General features: G+C 40.8%; 1 long non-coding RNA gene across 1 annotated transcript in view; it reads left to right on the top strand.

The window, feature by feature from the left end:
* The first annotated feature begins 1,281 nt into the window (after positions 1–1,281).
* LOC128316288 (uncharacterized) overlaps positions 1,282–15,999 on the top strand; it is an 85,732-nt gene continuing 71,014 nt past the window's right edge. Inside the window, exons 1-2 of the long non-coding RNA XR_008299932.1 lie at positions 1,282–1,892; positions 7,136–7,296. This is a non-coding gene — a long non-coding RNA (uncharacterized LOC128316288). The remainder of the gene's footprint in view (positions 1,893–7,135; positions 7,297–15,999) is intronic.

The following is a 15,999-nucleotide window of genomic DNA, read 5'->3' as shown; positions in this document are numbered from 1 at the left end:
CTCTCCCCCACCCCCCATCAACCCTCAGTTTGTTCTCAGTATTTAAGGGTCTCTTATGGTTTGCCTCCCTCCCTCTCTGTAACTTTTTTCCCTCCTTCCCCTCCCCCATAGTTTTCTGTTAAGTTTCTCAGGATCCACATATGAGTGAAAACATATGGTATCTGTATTTCTCTGCCTGACTTATTTAATTTAGCATAATACCCTCCAGTTCCATCCATGTTGCTACAAATTATTTGCCACTTTTAAATTAGATTATTTTGGTTTTTTTATTTAATTATAGAAATTCTTTATATATTCTGAATGTAAGTTCCCTATCAAATGTATGATGTACAGAGAATTTCTTACATTCTATGGGTTGACTTTGTGGATGGTGTCCTTTGATGCACATTTTTAATTTTGTTAATGTCCAATGTATCTATTTTGTTGTTGTTGTTGGTTAGGTTTGCTATCTTATCTAGAAACTATAGCCTAATCCAAGGTCATGAAGATTTACTCCTATGTTTTCTTCTAAAAGGTTTATAATTTTATCTCTGATATTTAGGTCTTAGACATTTTCTGAGTTAATTCTTATACATGATATAAAGTAGGGGATGCCATTATTCTTGAAAAAGTCTCTTGCCCTGGCTTTCAAGAAACCTCATCCTTCTCATTTCCTCTTGACCCTCCACATGGTCCTTTCCAGTATTTTTTAAGATTTCTTCTCTATTTTTAAATGTATTTTCTCAAAGTTTTGTCATAGTTTATCTTTTCTTCTCCCTAAGTACTGTCTCCTGGGGAATTTCAGTAAGGGCTAGGCTTCAGTCATACCTGTATACTAATGACTTCCAAATTTCTATCTCCATCCCAGACCTGTTTGAACTCTAGTTCCTTTCATCCAATGCCAATTCTATATTTCCTTTCAGTTGTCTCAAAAATACAAAAATTCAGGATCTTCAGATTAAAACGTGTGATATTCCCATTTTCCTAGTCTGGTACCAGTTGTTTATTGTGAAAGCTCACAACTCACCTACCATCCTTGATGGTTCCTTCTCTCTAACTCTCCAGTCCAATCCATTACTAATCCTTCAAAATTGTCTTCTACTCATTTCTGAAAGTAATCCAAACCTTTGTAGCTCAACTACAATCATCCTGATGATGTCACTTTCTTTATTTTCCTAGATTCCCAGCAGATTTCTAACAGATCCCACCTGATCTATTCTGGACCACCTTGACTATTTTCTCTACACTGCATTCCAAAATAAAAAAAACTGACCCCACCAATTAAAAACCTTACCCTATCAACAAAAATAAACCCCAAACCCACAACACCTGAAGAAAAAACTTCTCCGTGGCTTCTGTGGATTGGCCCTTCAGGCTTGATCATCTTAACTCTCCATGTCTACGTATACTGCCTTTTTTTCCTCAAAATGTTAGAATACTTCCCTTAACACCATGGACTTAAATGCAAGCCATTCTATCAGACTGGTTCTTCCTCCCTTACACTCTCCTATTTAACCCCTTCCCATTCTGACAAATGTCGAGTCAAATGCTATTCTTCCTTTTTTTTACTGCTATAATTTGCATATAACATCCTGTAAGTTTAAAGTGTACAGCATGTTGATTTGATACTTTTATATATTGCAATATGATTACCACTATAGCTTTAGCTAACGCCTTTATCACATCACATAATTATCATTTCTTTTTTTGTGGTGAGAACACTTAAATTCCAGTCTCTTAGAAATCACGAATAGACATTTTTTCAGAGAAGACATCCAAATGGCCAACGGGTATATGAAAAGATGCTCAACATCGCTAATCATCAGGAAAATGCAGATCAAAACCACAAAGAGGTATCATCCCACTCCTGTTGGAATGGATTTCATCAAGAAGACAAGAGATAACATGTGTTGGTAAGGATGTGGAGAAAAGGAATGCCAGTGTCCATTGGTAGGAATGTAACTTGATTCAGCCACCAGGGAAAACAGTATGGCGGTTCTTCAAAAAAATAAAAATACAACTGCCATAGGATCCAGCAAGCCCACTCCTGGGTATGTAACCAAAGGAACTGCAAACAGGATACCAAAAAGATATGTGCACTCCCACATTTATTGCAGCATGAGTCACAATAGCCAAGATATGGAAATAACCTGTGTCTGCCAAAAGGTGATTGGATAAAAATGTGGTATATGTATACAATGGAATAACATTCAGCTGTAAGAAAGGCCGACCTCCTGCCATTTGCAAGGAAATGGATGGAACTTGATGGTATTTTGCTTAGTGAGATAAACCACACAGAGAAAGATAAATATCATGTATTATCACTTATATGTGGAACCAAAAAAAAAAAAAAATAGAAAGGTGATTACCAGGGCCGGGGCCTGGGGGAACTGAAGAGATGTTGTCCAAGGGCACAGATGTCAACTAGAACATGAATAAGTTCTAGAGATTGAATGCACAGCATATGGATCATAGTTGAGTGTTATTCCTTGGTGACACTGTCTGATTCCCACTTGCTCCTATTTTAGGTCTTGCCCCCTTATTCTATGATCTCATAGAGTGAGCCCTGTCTCTTGCCTTTTGAGTGCTTCTCTCAGTTTGCAGTTGCAGATTTAAAACTTTGACTAGTAGGGGCGTCTGGGTGGCTCAGTTGGTTAAGTGTCTGACTTTGGCTCAAGTCATGATCTCTCAGTCCATGGTTCGAGCCCCACATTGTGCCCTGTGCTGACAGCTCAGAGCCTAGAGCCTGCTTGGATTCTGTTTCCCTCTCTCTCTGCCCCTCCCCTGCTTGTGTGTACTCTCTCTCTCTCAAAAATAAACATTAAAAAAATAAATAAAATGTTTAAAAAAGTAAAATAAAAGTGTGACTAGTAGATTAGTCCCCCATGAGGAAACAGTAAGTCTGGCTTTAACATCATATTACCAGACTTTAGCACTGTTCTTGAATACAGTGGGTGCTAACAAATGTTCTTTTGTCACATAAATACAAAGAATGGATGCATGTGTTTATTAAGAAAAAAGTGATAGGGGTGCCTGGGTGGCTCAGTCAATTAAGCATCTGACTCTTGATTTTTGGCTCAGGTCAGGATCTCACAGTTATGGGGTCAAGCCCCACATCAGGCTCTGCCCTGGGCATGGACCCTGTTTAAGATTCTCTCTCTCCCTCTGAGAGAAAGAAAAGAAAGAAAAGGAAGCAAGCAAGACAGCCAGTGTAGCCAAATAGACACATGGAACCCCCTGTGCTGTATTTGAACCTTCCAACAACAGCCTCCAATCTTTGGCCATCACAAGACTTGCCCTGATAGAAGTTGAAGTTCCATTCAGAAGGGCACCTTCCCTTCCTGATTTCCTTTTCTTTATTGAGCCCATTCAGAACTCCATTCTCTGGTCAGCAGTCAGGCTTCAGCCAAAGTATTGTCCTCTGTTCTATAAAGTTCTGTACATAGTTCCTAAGTTTCTGCAGGGAGTGATCTTTGCTTTTGTCCTGAGGTTACAACAAATATTTGTAATAAAGACTGCACACGAAGGCGAAAGAAGAAAGAAGAAAGAAAGAAAGAAAGAGAGAGAGGAGGGGGAGGGCAAAGTAGGGAGGGGAGAGGCAAGAGGGGAGAGGGGAAAGGGAGAGGGGAGGAGGAGGGAGAGGAGGGAGGAGGTGAAGAAGGGAGGGGTAGAGGAGAAGGGGGAGGGGAGGAGGAGGAGGAGGAGGAGGAAGAAAGTGGTAGTGCTTTCCCAGAGGTTGGATGTAGCTGACTAGATTGTAAACACTTTGTAACCAGGAAATTCCCCCAAACCTGTTATTAACTAGGTTGTTGACTACACAGAGCATGATTCTCACTAAGAATTTGAAGATGAGCACGAAAAAGAAAGAAAAGAACATTAATCCCTGTAGCACAACATATGACTCATCAAACAGTTTTAAGTCTGATTTTTAAAATTATGCTAAGCAACTATGCGCCGTCCCTGCTGAAGTGATGCTTGCTTTTCTGAAACAAGGTAATATGTTTAAACGTTGAACCAGCTGACTCTCAGTGACTGGCTTTGAAAATTAGTCCAGAAGTTCACTTTGGAATTACATTTTCAGAATTTGGTTTTCAGAAAGTGAAGGCAAACACACACACACACACACACACACACACACACACACCCCAGAGGAAAGAATCTGTGATGAAATCTTCACCACCTGATGTTGTTCAGGCAAAGGAAAAGAATGGAGGGATGCCTGAGTGTCTCAGTCGGTTAAGCAACCTACTCTTGACTTTAACCCTGGGCATGATCTCACCATTCCTGAGTTTGAGCCTCACCTCAGGCTCTGTGCTGACAGGGTGGAGCCTGCTTGGGACTCTCTCTCTCTCCTTCTCTCTCTGCCCCTCCCCTACTCACCTGTTCCTTCTCTCTCTCTCTCTCTCTCTCTCCAAATAAACAATTTTTTAAAACTTAAAAAAACTGGGAACATGGTAAGGGTGTAGTGACCGTGCAATCCAGGGGGCCAAAAAAAGTGACACTCCTTAGAGAAGATAAGCTCCACAGTGGGTGCAGGTACAAGACTGAAGAGAAAAATCACAAACATGAGAGGTAAGAAGAATATGTGTGAATGTGGAATAGGAAACGCTTAATAGAGCTCTCTTGAAGGAAAGAATGGTTTTCTTATTTCACGCCTGCCTCTAAGAATCTTTTCAATGAAAGTCCTAAAAGAATAAAGCAATGACATTTGTGAAGAGCATCCTGAGGTATATCTGAAGAGTACTGCCAGATAAACCCAAGGTACTGTTAACAGATCGGACTAGCACAGATTACAAAATAGAGCCAGTGTCCAAGGACAGAGCCACGTGCACAAAAACAGCTTATTTGTAACCACAGAATCCAGCTGCATTTCCAAGCGGCCACCGGCAGGTTTGCAAAGGTGGTAACAAATCACTTTGCAAGTTGAAATTGTGGCTTCAAGGTTAGATCAGCAGGACCAGGCTGTCACAAAGCCAACAGAAGCTAAGGCGGTGGAAATGTCCCCTTCGCTCACCGTGGCATTCTACAGACTTTGTGTCCAGTGTTTTCTTTTTCTTAAACAGAAGGGAATGTCTGTACTTGTCACTGCAGAGTTATCTGGCTTCAGGTTAAGCAGCAAGTGTTAGACTAGAAGCAGCAGTGGGTGTGAAGAAGCCTTTAAACTTGTGGAGTTAGAAATTCAGTATCGTGAACAGATGTCTGAGTTCGACTTCTGAGAATATGGGGTGAAGGGCCCCAGAGAGGACCAGCTTCTGACACGGGAGAAGCAGAAATAGCCACTTGGCCCTAACACACGGGTGCAGTCTCAGGTGCCAGGGACTGTTGACCAGATTCTGGCTGGGGGAGGGGGGGGTCCCAGTGCCTGGAGACCCAGCCCCCCACTGGGCTTGAAGATGGAGGACGGTGGCTTCTCCATGCCGCCGTGATTCCCACAGCTCTCCCTCCGTGATCTCTTTACACCCTCCCACACTTGCCAGCTGCCACTGTAACAACACAGCACAGTACTCCCTCTGTGTGTGCTGCTCCTCAAAGCCCAGAACCTTCCCCCACCACCTTCCCTGCCAACCCACCGCCTGCACCCCAGGGTACACTGCCTCTTCTCCAGCCCCCCACCTCCCTGCCACTATCTCCCCTCAAACCCCTCTTGCCTTTGGTCAGCTCAGGGATCCACTCTGCAAACGTTGCCTCTTCTCAACCCTTTATACTGAGTCTTTGGAACAGGAGGCCACTGTATCTATCTATAGGAGGTAATAGAAGCCCGAAGAGTCCATTGCCAGTAGCTCCAGAATGTTCTGACATGTGCATCCCTCCCGTTTGCAGCCGCTGCTGGAGAGAATACGGCACTTAAAACCAGGAGTTAGGATACCTGGTGGTTTTGCCAGCACCGAAAAGCCGCTAAGCTCATCTCCTATCCCTTTTGACTAGAACATTCTGTAATTCGCAATTCCTCATGCCCAAGCTGTCTCTCTGCTCTCTGGCATTACCTTCTTGAGCAGACTGGTCAGAGAATGGGGACCTGCCCTTGCACTCGCCCACCCACCAACCTGCTATTCAGCTCCCTCCTAGTCACCAGGTGGACTCATTTTTCTTTCCATTCACTTCTTCCCAGATTTCAGTCAGTCATTTCAGTATTTTTTTTTTGAGTGCCAACTATGTGGTAGACCTAATTTCTGGCTATACATTAATAAGCAAAATAGTGGTATTTTCTTTCTTCTAAGAACTGAGTCTAATGGGAGTGAGACAGGCAATAAACAAGAAAAATGTTAACATTTCTAAAATGTGAAAGTGTTGTGGATGAATCCCACACATTAGAAATCTTTCCTTATTCCCCGTATCATTTAAATTTTTTTTTAATGTTTATTTCTTTATTTTGAGAGAGAGGCAGAGAGAGAGAGAGAGCGCGAGAGAGCGCATAAGCGGATGAGGGCAGACAGAAGAAAGTACAGAATCCCCAGCAGGCCCCACACCATCAGCACAGAGCCCGATGCAGGGCTCAAACTCATGAACCGTGAGATCATGACCTGAACCGAGATCAAGAGTTGGACATGTAAGCGACTGAGCCACCCAGGCTCCCCTTCCTGTATCATTTTCTGAAACTCAATCTGCAGATCTTGTTTATTATAATTTGACCTTGAGTTTGAGGTGCGGGTAACCCTGGACTGTAGAATCTACATTTACACAGCTGTGATCTTTGTAGATCAGAAATTTGTGAGAAGACCGAGCAGGATTATGAATGGTCTCTTAGGTTTCCTAGCTGTTCAAAACATGTATGTTACACTGTTTAGAAATAGGTACTGGCCTATAATACTCTCTCTTTCTCTCTCTCATACTTCAAAATGCATTTATAAATAACGCATCCCACTTAGTTTGACTTCATGGTGCAGACATTCAAGGTTTCCAGTTTCTGGAAGCTCTGGGAAAAAGTTACAGATTGGCACTTTAAGAGGCCCTCATTAACCCCTAGTTGAGGAGAAGAAAGGAAACAGTTGTGAGAAGCCCGAAGTGGAAACCACTGAGTGGGATCCAAGTAGCACCCGAGGCCAATTTGGTTTTGCAGGCTGTTTGAGTAGCCAGGTCTCACAGCACTTTTAAATGTTTCCCTGACGATAGGAAATTCCTGGTAGAAGCTGTAACCTGTTCTGGCTTCTGTTTCCAGGTCATTCCAAACCAGCAGCCTTGCAGTGTGGAAGGTGGTATCTTGTAGGTCACCACCAGCAAGAGACAGCGGAATTGAAGAGCTTTGAGGGGCAGGTTCCTGGGCACACAAGAGGAAGATTCCCTGGCAGATGCTCCAGAGAGCTGCAGGAAGTCTCTGAGGTGGGCAAATTTCTGGAAATGAGGAAGTAAAACTTTATTTTGTTGTTAGGGGTTGCTGAAACTGGGTATTTTTAGGATAGATAAAATTTCCTCCTTCTTCCCCCACTTCCTCTCCAGTGTGTTTGAGAAGTGCATCCTTATCAACTCCCCCTGACGCTTGACTGACTCTGGTCTCTAATTTCCCCAAGGTCACAATGCAGACTGGGGATGCAAGCGGTCTCTCCTGAGGTGCCATGTGCCACGTGATCTATCCTTCAACTCGGTCCGTTCTTGCTGATCATGAAAAGGGTGTTGGGGAGGTGGACAGGCTCCGTAGAATTAAAGCTACAAAATGCTTTTCCAGATTCTTCCAGCGTGCTTTGAAGTCCAACTGCTGTTCATTTAGAGACTAAGGAGGCAATATTCTGGATACCGTGTTCTCAGAGTCCTGTTCCCCGTGGGGGAGCGGCCACGGATCACCAATACCACAACTGATGTTAATGGTTGCTTAACAACTTCTCAAATATCCTGCAGATTTGGCACGAAAGCTCTTGGGTGTGAAAACTTAGGTCCTCTGTTAGATTGTATTAAAAGCTCTAAGACCATATACTGTGGTGGCTTCGAGTCTCCCTTAGATGCATGACCTCCTGAGAGTGAGCGGTCATGGGGACTCTGGCACGTACCCACATGAACGATTCTGCCAGTGTCCTGGGGAGGAAAAAGAACAATGTTACATATTTGCTCTACAGAATCCTAGCCCTGGTGTTTATGAACACGAGCCAAGCCCAATCAGCTACCAGGCTTTTCATTAACTTCGATTCACTGCTTATTTATTAATTCTCTTATTTTATCAGTAATAGGCACCGACCACTCAAGAAAACAGATGGAAAAAAACCTTAAATGAGAGATTTCTATACACAAGTTTGTTACAGATTTGAATGACCACCGTTACTGGATTTTTTTTTTCTTTTTTGGCAAGATCTACCACCATCTACCTCTCAAAAGATGTGTTGGGGAGCCATTGCTGTTGTATCACATAGAATAAAATGTGACCTCAGGAATTTGTAGTCATAGACGAGTCAGTTGGAACGTGTTACTATTTTTGAGATCTAAATGGTTTGTTAATTGTGTTAATAGTAAGACCGGAACGAAAATTCTAAAGCTGAGTAAGACTTTCAATGTTCGAAGCACTTCTAGGCACAGGTACAGGTCCCTTAGAGTTTGTTTATTCACATACCTCATTTGCTGATTGCCGATCTGTGTAAAGACACTGAACTTTAAAAAGATACAGTAAAGCTTCATCGTCTCCTCTCCTCTTTCTCTCCCTCTTGTCCCTCTTTCCTTCCAAGCATCAGTACTCAAACCCCATGGCTTCTCGGAAGACCATTTGAATACCACTTACTAGTAATTTTCAGTGTTCTCAACACATGTTGCACTTTTACATTTAAAGTGCAACTCATATTTATGTTGATCTCCTAACTGGACCTATTGATCTCTTAACTGGAAAACCTCTAAGGCTGTTCAGTGTAATCTAATCTATGCCAGTTGTAAGACTGCAAACTCTGAGGGGGCAGGGGTCCTGCTCCCTATGCCCCACCCACTACTGTGGTGTCCTTGTGGTAATGTTGCTAATAACAAGGATAAGGACAGCTAAGACTCATATAGCTGGCTAGTCCTAGGCACTCATAGGAGCACTTGACACGCATTAACATTCCTCAGCAACGGGCGAAGCCAGGACTCTTGTCCCCATTTAGGAGTGAGCACACCCACACACTGTGAGGTTGAGTGACTGTTTGAAGGTCAGTAAGGAGTGAAGCAGGACTCCAGACCAGGCAGCCTGGCTTCTAGACCTGTGCCCTTCCCTGTCACAGCATAGTCTCTCAGTGTATGAAAATAAAGTGGCACACCTTATGAGAAAATTTTATTTGATCTCAGCTCTTCCCTGACTGCTCCCCTATTTGTATGACATTTTTATATCTTTCTTAGAACCTCTGCATATTTTACCTTACAATCAAGTTTTCAAATGACCAGGCTCTAAATCACTACAAACCTTTCCGTCTTCCCAAGAGCCATGCTTTGTATTACCCGTAAGTCAGACGCAGTTTTTACTTACCTGATTTGGATGAGGTTGATGCTATTAGCTGACAGGCTGAAGGCTGTATGTACCAGTCTTTTCATGCCTTGGATGACATCACTTGTGGATTTTCAGCTGTTATTTTCTCGTCTACAGAGCTTTGCTGGCATAAAAAAAAAGTGATCAACTCTAATGAGCAATTTGTACAGCTACTCCTAGTCCTTTTTATTTAATGTTATAACTTTGCACTGTAAAGCTATTATAGTTGATGTTGTATGAAAAAATACCACAATACTGGAGTTTGACATCCTAAAAAAAGCAAAACTCAAGACTGCTCCTCTGTTGCTGTGAGACTTCTCTAACTGCTTCCACCCCCAGTAATAATGGAAAGTGTTTGAACAGCGCAAAAAAATATGTAGTGGGGTTACAAATGTACTCACACTGATCTTTCTCATCAAGTGGCTATCTGTTGGGTAGAGGCGAAGACAAAATAGTTTAGTCTGATCTAAAACAAGTAAGTCAAAATAATTTCATCCGTTTCCTTAGGTTTAAAGATTTTTAGGATAGCTCTTCAGTGTTGGAGATTCCCCTATATTCTCTTTGCTGTTTTCCAAAATGGCATCCAAGAGTGTAAGGCAGGGACCACAAGACTGTGGAAGACCAGGGAGAGGTGGATGGGTGTGATAACTGATGTGAACTTAGCATCCTTGTGGTTCTACTCAGCCAGGCCTGATTCTAGGTAACCTGTTGATATCTGTTAGCAATGTCTTTGGTGTATACATGCACAATATATGGTTTTTCAGAGTCTCAGGACTTGAGAAATCTCTCTCATGACCCAGCCTCCTGTTGAGCTTCATCAGTTTTGAAGACTCCTTTGAGTCCCTGCCACATCCATCATTTGGCCCCTGGGTCATGCTGACCACCCCAAAGCCTGGCTGTGGGGTTATCTTGCCCTGCCCATGGTGGTGTCCAGAAGAGACTCCCTGCCTTTTGCCTTGATGCCCATACCACCCAAGAAATTAAAAAAAAAACTATTAGCAAACTCAGTCTTCTGAGTTTTTCTGGTCATGACCAGTTGGGGATGTTGAGGCCAGCTGAGATAAGCTCAGAGCCCTTTGTTCCAAGTCTTCCACCAAAGAGGGAACTGGAACAAAGCTCCTCTGCTCTCCATGTTTCCCTTAATCAGGGTAACTCATGTCCTCAGGCCTGGGTTTCCAGCCTTACACTGCAGATAGCCATGTATGTGTCTGACTGCCTCCTACTCGTAACTACGTTGCTCTTTTTCTTCCTACTTAAAACTGGTGGGGATGGGCAGACATTTTTACCTTCCTCTTTTGGCCTGGGTGGGCTAATTCCCTAAATAGTATCCACCCTCTTCCAGAATTATGTCTTCTCTCCCTCCATTTCTGAAACTAAAGTGATAGACTGATTTGGGGGAGAGAGAAACCAGCTGACTGAAAAGGAACACCAAATGGGAGATAATTAAAAGTAATGCTCCAGTTACAAATGTGTTTTAGCTAATGGAGGCGTTTAAATGCCATTTTTCATGAGTAGTTGCAATCAAAATTACATTGATTCTCAAAGTATATGGCAAGCAGCAAAAATGGCCATTATTTTAAAGCTATTGGGAAACAATATGGCTTTGTGATTTTAATTACAAAATAATAAAGTTGGTATGATTAAAGTTAATCCTAGAATGTTAGAACTATAATAGGAAAGGCCTAATGTTTATTGAATGCCTGGTATGCTCTGGATACCTTCAGACAGTTATTTATATTTAACCCCCTAAAGAAATCTAAAGACTTTTAAAACAAACCTATATGTTAGCATTGATAAAGTTTTTAAATAATTCCCTACTGAGGCAACCAGTAGGAAGACAAAAGAGCAAGCTCATAGATTATTTTAGGAAAAGGGATTTATGAAGACAGAAAAGGAATGTGCAAGCACAGTTGCTAAATTATATAAACCATTAGTTAACTTTCCACATTTTTCTGATTTTAGACATTACCCTTTAGTCTTACTAGATTGAGATTTCTTGTGTTTTCGTTAGTCGGGGATTGTTAGTACAATATATAGTAATAAGAGAATTAAATTTTCATCAGGGCTATTGGAAAATGCTACAATATAACAAAGTTATGTACTCACCATTTTGGTTCTTTGTGACTTTGAAAGAATATTTTATTTCAGACTCCCCATGAATTAATGATCTCTCCATTTTGTTGATAAGGAAACAAGCACAGTAAAGTCAAATAACCTGACCAAGAACTTAGGGGTACACTCACTGTTGGGAGACAGTTTTTCATGGATTTAGCATTTTTACATGTGTTGTAGACAGAGTCTTCTGGACCATCTTTCAAAGATGCTGTATAGTGAACTATAATGGCAGGCAGACAATGTCTCCCTCCAGAGAAAAGATGGGACAATTTGCTGCCCATTTTAAAAGATGAGTTTGCTAACCCAGGGTTCCTCTCCCATAGGTCAATCCACTGCACATGTAGGTATCCTTGGCCCTTTTTGTGTTGCCTTACAGGAACTGGAGGTCAAGGAACTGGGGCAAAACAATGATGATACTTGAGATGTTGCTGTTAGTGAAATATCGTCCTTTGTCTCTGATCTAGGAGTCTCATGTCTTCTGCCAACACCCTTGAAACAGTGGGAGGTTAACTTGGTAGCTTGCCCATAGGGTAAAATCTCAGGGCCTTCACAATTGCAGCCATTCACTGGCAGCCAAAACTAAAACTCGGGGTTCTAAACTCTTAGGCCTGTATTCTTTCTACTTTCCCATGTCCCAGCTCTAACTTCCCACCTTCCTCCATTTCTTGCCTTGTATCTTTTTTTCTCATTCTAGTACCTCTAGAAATTCTAGACCACCTGTTTTCTCCTGACTTCAAAAGACTGATTATTTACCTGGGATGGGCTACTCACCACCAAGCCTCCGAAAACTGTCTCTCACCTCAACTTCACTGGCTTCTCTTTAAGAAAAAAATTATCCATGAAACATTGAAGACTAAGAACTCTTATTGTCCCATGTTGGTAATTTAATGATTTGGTAGTTTAGTGATTTTCAACCAAGAATGCATGAGAACAATGCTTTCCTCTAACTGGAATATACCAGAGGGTGGAGGAAAAGGAAGAAGGTATTCCTTAAGCAAAGTTTCTCTTGATTTTTCTTAAATTTTGTAATTGCCCTAGCATAGATAGCACAATGCAAACAAGGTGTTGTTGGTATCTAGTCCTTACCCTCCCCCAGTGATCTTTCCATCATGACAAGTAGAGTACTTTATCTCCAGTACACGCACTCAGGATAAGGTCCAGACTTCTTTGCATGTTGTATGAGGCCCTTCATAGTCTGCCATCTTCTGTCAACTTCTTCCTCTCATTCACATCTGGCCTCATCATATTCACCACCAGCTGTTCGTAAACTGAGCCCCTTTATGTCTTTGTGTCTTCGTGTGGAAGTTCTTTGCTCTTCTTCCACTGCCTATTTGCTACTTAACGTTCAGGGGAATTCTTAGAAGGCTTTGATGAGTGTGGGTCCTTCATCTGTGCCCCCACGGGGATCAGCATTCCCTTCCACTATAGCTCTTTCTTTGAGACCAAGTTGCTGAATTGCAGTATTTCCCAACTTAAGTTTTCTCAAAATACAACAGGCAGTTCAGAGTGTTCAAGAGAATAACGGTGTCCATTCAGCAATAAAATATTTAAGCTGTCAAGCAGTAAAATAATTATCTAAGCTTTTTCTTTGCTTTAAAACTGATTCATTAGAGAGTTTCCAAGGATTGATGATCAAGACAGGCGGTTACTGAAGATCAGTAACCATGACCAATTCACATGTTTTATAATTCAGCCAAACCCTACTCCCCATCTTGTGGTAAAGACCTTTATACAACTCTACATTGGGTGCTTTTGTTACTATAGGCCATATATTGTTAATTTAAATCCATAACAGTCTTGATAAGTTCTATGCACTACAAAGAAACCTGGTTTTGAAATCCAGTAAGTTAATAGGGAGATAAAAATGATGTGACATCTACAAATTTGCCTCAACATGAACTTCATAAGAGCCATTAATCACACTCCTCTGATCAAGTGTTTTATGTTGAACTTTCAGCAAAAAGCAATATTTCATAACCCAATTTAAAAAGGAGAAGCTATAATGATGACTATTTCCAATTTGTTTTTTTATTGGAATTAAGACTATCCCCACTTACAATATGTTATTTACAGAAACGTACTCACAAATAGGAGTCTGAAACCTGTTGATTTTTTTTTTAAGGCACAAAATGCAAAACTACTGAGTTTAAGATGGTGAAAACAGTTTTGCCTTCTTAAATAGTGTTTAACATGTACTTACATTTTATATTACATTTTAATATATATTTCGTTCTCAAACCAAACGTCATAATTAAATGTATGTGTTGACAGATTATGTTTTTTCTTAGGAAATTTAAAGTAAAATGAAACACTTGTACCATGTGTTAAATGGAAAACAATTCAAAATTTATCTGTACTTATTTTGAATGTCACTAATGCTTTTCCTCCAGATCGGTACTTGATTCCTGGTCATTTACTCCAGGTTTTTACTCAAAAGTCACATTTACAGTGAGGCCTTTCCTGGCCCCTCGCATTTAAATTGTAAGATGTTCCCTACCATCCTCCCCCAGTCTTCCTCCCATGATTTAGTTTCTCCTTAACACTTTTCATGCTCTTACATATTATACATTTTACTTGGAAAAAAATCCTTTATTAGCTATCTTGATGACCAGAATATCAGATCTAAGAGGACAGGGATCTTCTCTGTCATGTGCACTCTTGTATCTGTGGTGCCTCCTAGAACAGTGTGTGGCCCTGAGCAGGTTCTCAGTAAGTATTTTTGAAAAAAAAAAGCTGTAAGATAACTTCCTAATATTTTTAAAACATGTATTGATCTAGCAGGAAACATTTTCTACTCAAACACAATTGTCTGTCACTTGCCATCTTTAATATTTACACATATTTTCATACTATCTTTGTGGAAGTTTGTAGGGTTCTATACTGCCTTCAAAGTGTAAGAAATGGGAAAACAGGGAAAGTATGTGTTGTCATGTTTCTCTTTACCTAGACTGAATTCTCATGGTTAACAGTACTTATTCATAACATCTTTTTTCTTTGTTTCCCTAGGACTGCTAGAACTTGGCTCATTGTTGATGCTCAAAAATAGTTAATAAATATATGACGAAAGTTTCAGAGGTGGGGCAGCATGAATTAGTATGAGAATGAATTCCCAGGACACACAGACACAAGTGTCTGACTGTTTCTGTCACTGTGTCTAGAGACAACTCATTCATCACGTCCCCGGTCTACTGTTAACTCCTCTCTGTTCATTTCAATGCTCCAGTCCCAATGTCAGTTGGAAATGTGGTCTTGAGAGGATTTGTCTCTTGCTGAGGATAGAAATTACTGGACCGGTGAGAGTTAGGAGTGATGGTTAGTGGAAATATAAAGACAACTGAGGTAAACACGAACAGAAATAAAATGGAAAATGAACATAAATTGAATAGAAAGTGAGCAGAAATGAAATGGTTCTTTTTTTGTTAGGGAATGTCTATAACTTGTACCAATTTCAGATTGAAGAAAGGAGAGTGATTGTAATTGTCTTGAGTTGTAGTAGTTACACTGATGAAGGTCAAGTCCTGTGTCACTGTGTCTTTCCCATCTTTATTATTATTTTTTTTTACCAGCTTAGGACACAATTCCTATTGTTCTTGAAGAAAGAAAAACACCCTATGCTCTCCTCTGTTTGTGAGGACACCTATGATAGGAAGATGAAGAAAACCCCTGGAACATGGGTCACTGGTCTAGGCTTGAAAGAAGAGAGGGTGGTTGTTGGAAGTTAATGAATGTCACCATTAGATGTTGGGCAGGTCACATCCCTGTGTCTTAGAGCTGTCTTTATATTCCAACCTTCTCCTGTACTTGTGCTGTAGAACTTTGGTAAAGATACATTCTAATTTAAAGACTATAATTTTGAAACTTTAGCATATAAATAGTGGACTATAGATGGTAATCGTACTGTTTATTTTCCTGGTGAGTCAGTTTCCAAGATTTCCCCTCAATCTTAACCATACATTGGTTTCTGCTCTCAACTGGACATGCTAGAATGAGGGCATTAATCCTGATTTTTTGAAAAAAAAAGTTTTTAGCACTGGATACTTCTTTATATAAAGAGCTTGTCTGCACAATGCTTTTTTCCAAATTCTCAAGGAGCATTGTGAGGGGGTAATTAAAGCAGTCTGTTTCTCCAGCACGTTCTGTCTGTTTTTTCTTTTCATTATTAGATGTGATGACACATTTGCCTGTGTGGCTTCCCACAGATGGCATAGAAATTTTGTGATCAAATGGTAAGAGTAAACCAACTGTCGTCTCAGATCACAGCTTACCATGTTGTTCCCCATGTGTAGGAATCTCACTTCAGTGAAATGCTTGCTTCTTTTAAAGTGGTATTACCTGTAATGCAGAAGATTTTAGAATGAACTGGAAAATGGTGGAAAGGTGACTGCAAATCTAAATTAACAGCTAGTTTTTATGTCCTGTGTTTCTATTCTAATGCAAATGTGACTTAATTAAAATAATATCTCCATACGAAAGTTAATGACTAAAAAATATAACTT

The sequence above is a fragment of the Acinonyx jubatus genome, chromosome B4, assembly GCF_027475565.1.
Source record: "Acinonyx jubatus isolate Ajub_Pintada_27869175 chromosome B4, VMU_Ajub_asm_v1.0, whole genome shotgun sequence".
Classification (NCBI taxonomy): Eukaryota; Metazoa; Chordata; class Mammalia; order Carnivora; family Felidae; genus Acinonyx; species Acinonyx jubatus.
Note: the sequence above shows the minus strand (reverse complement) of the source record. Positions and strands in the feature narration are given on the sequence as shown.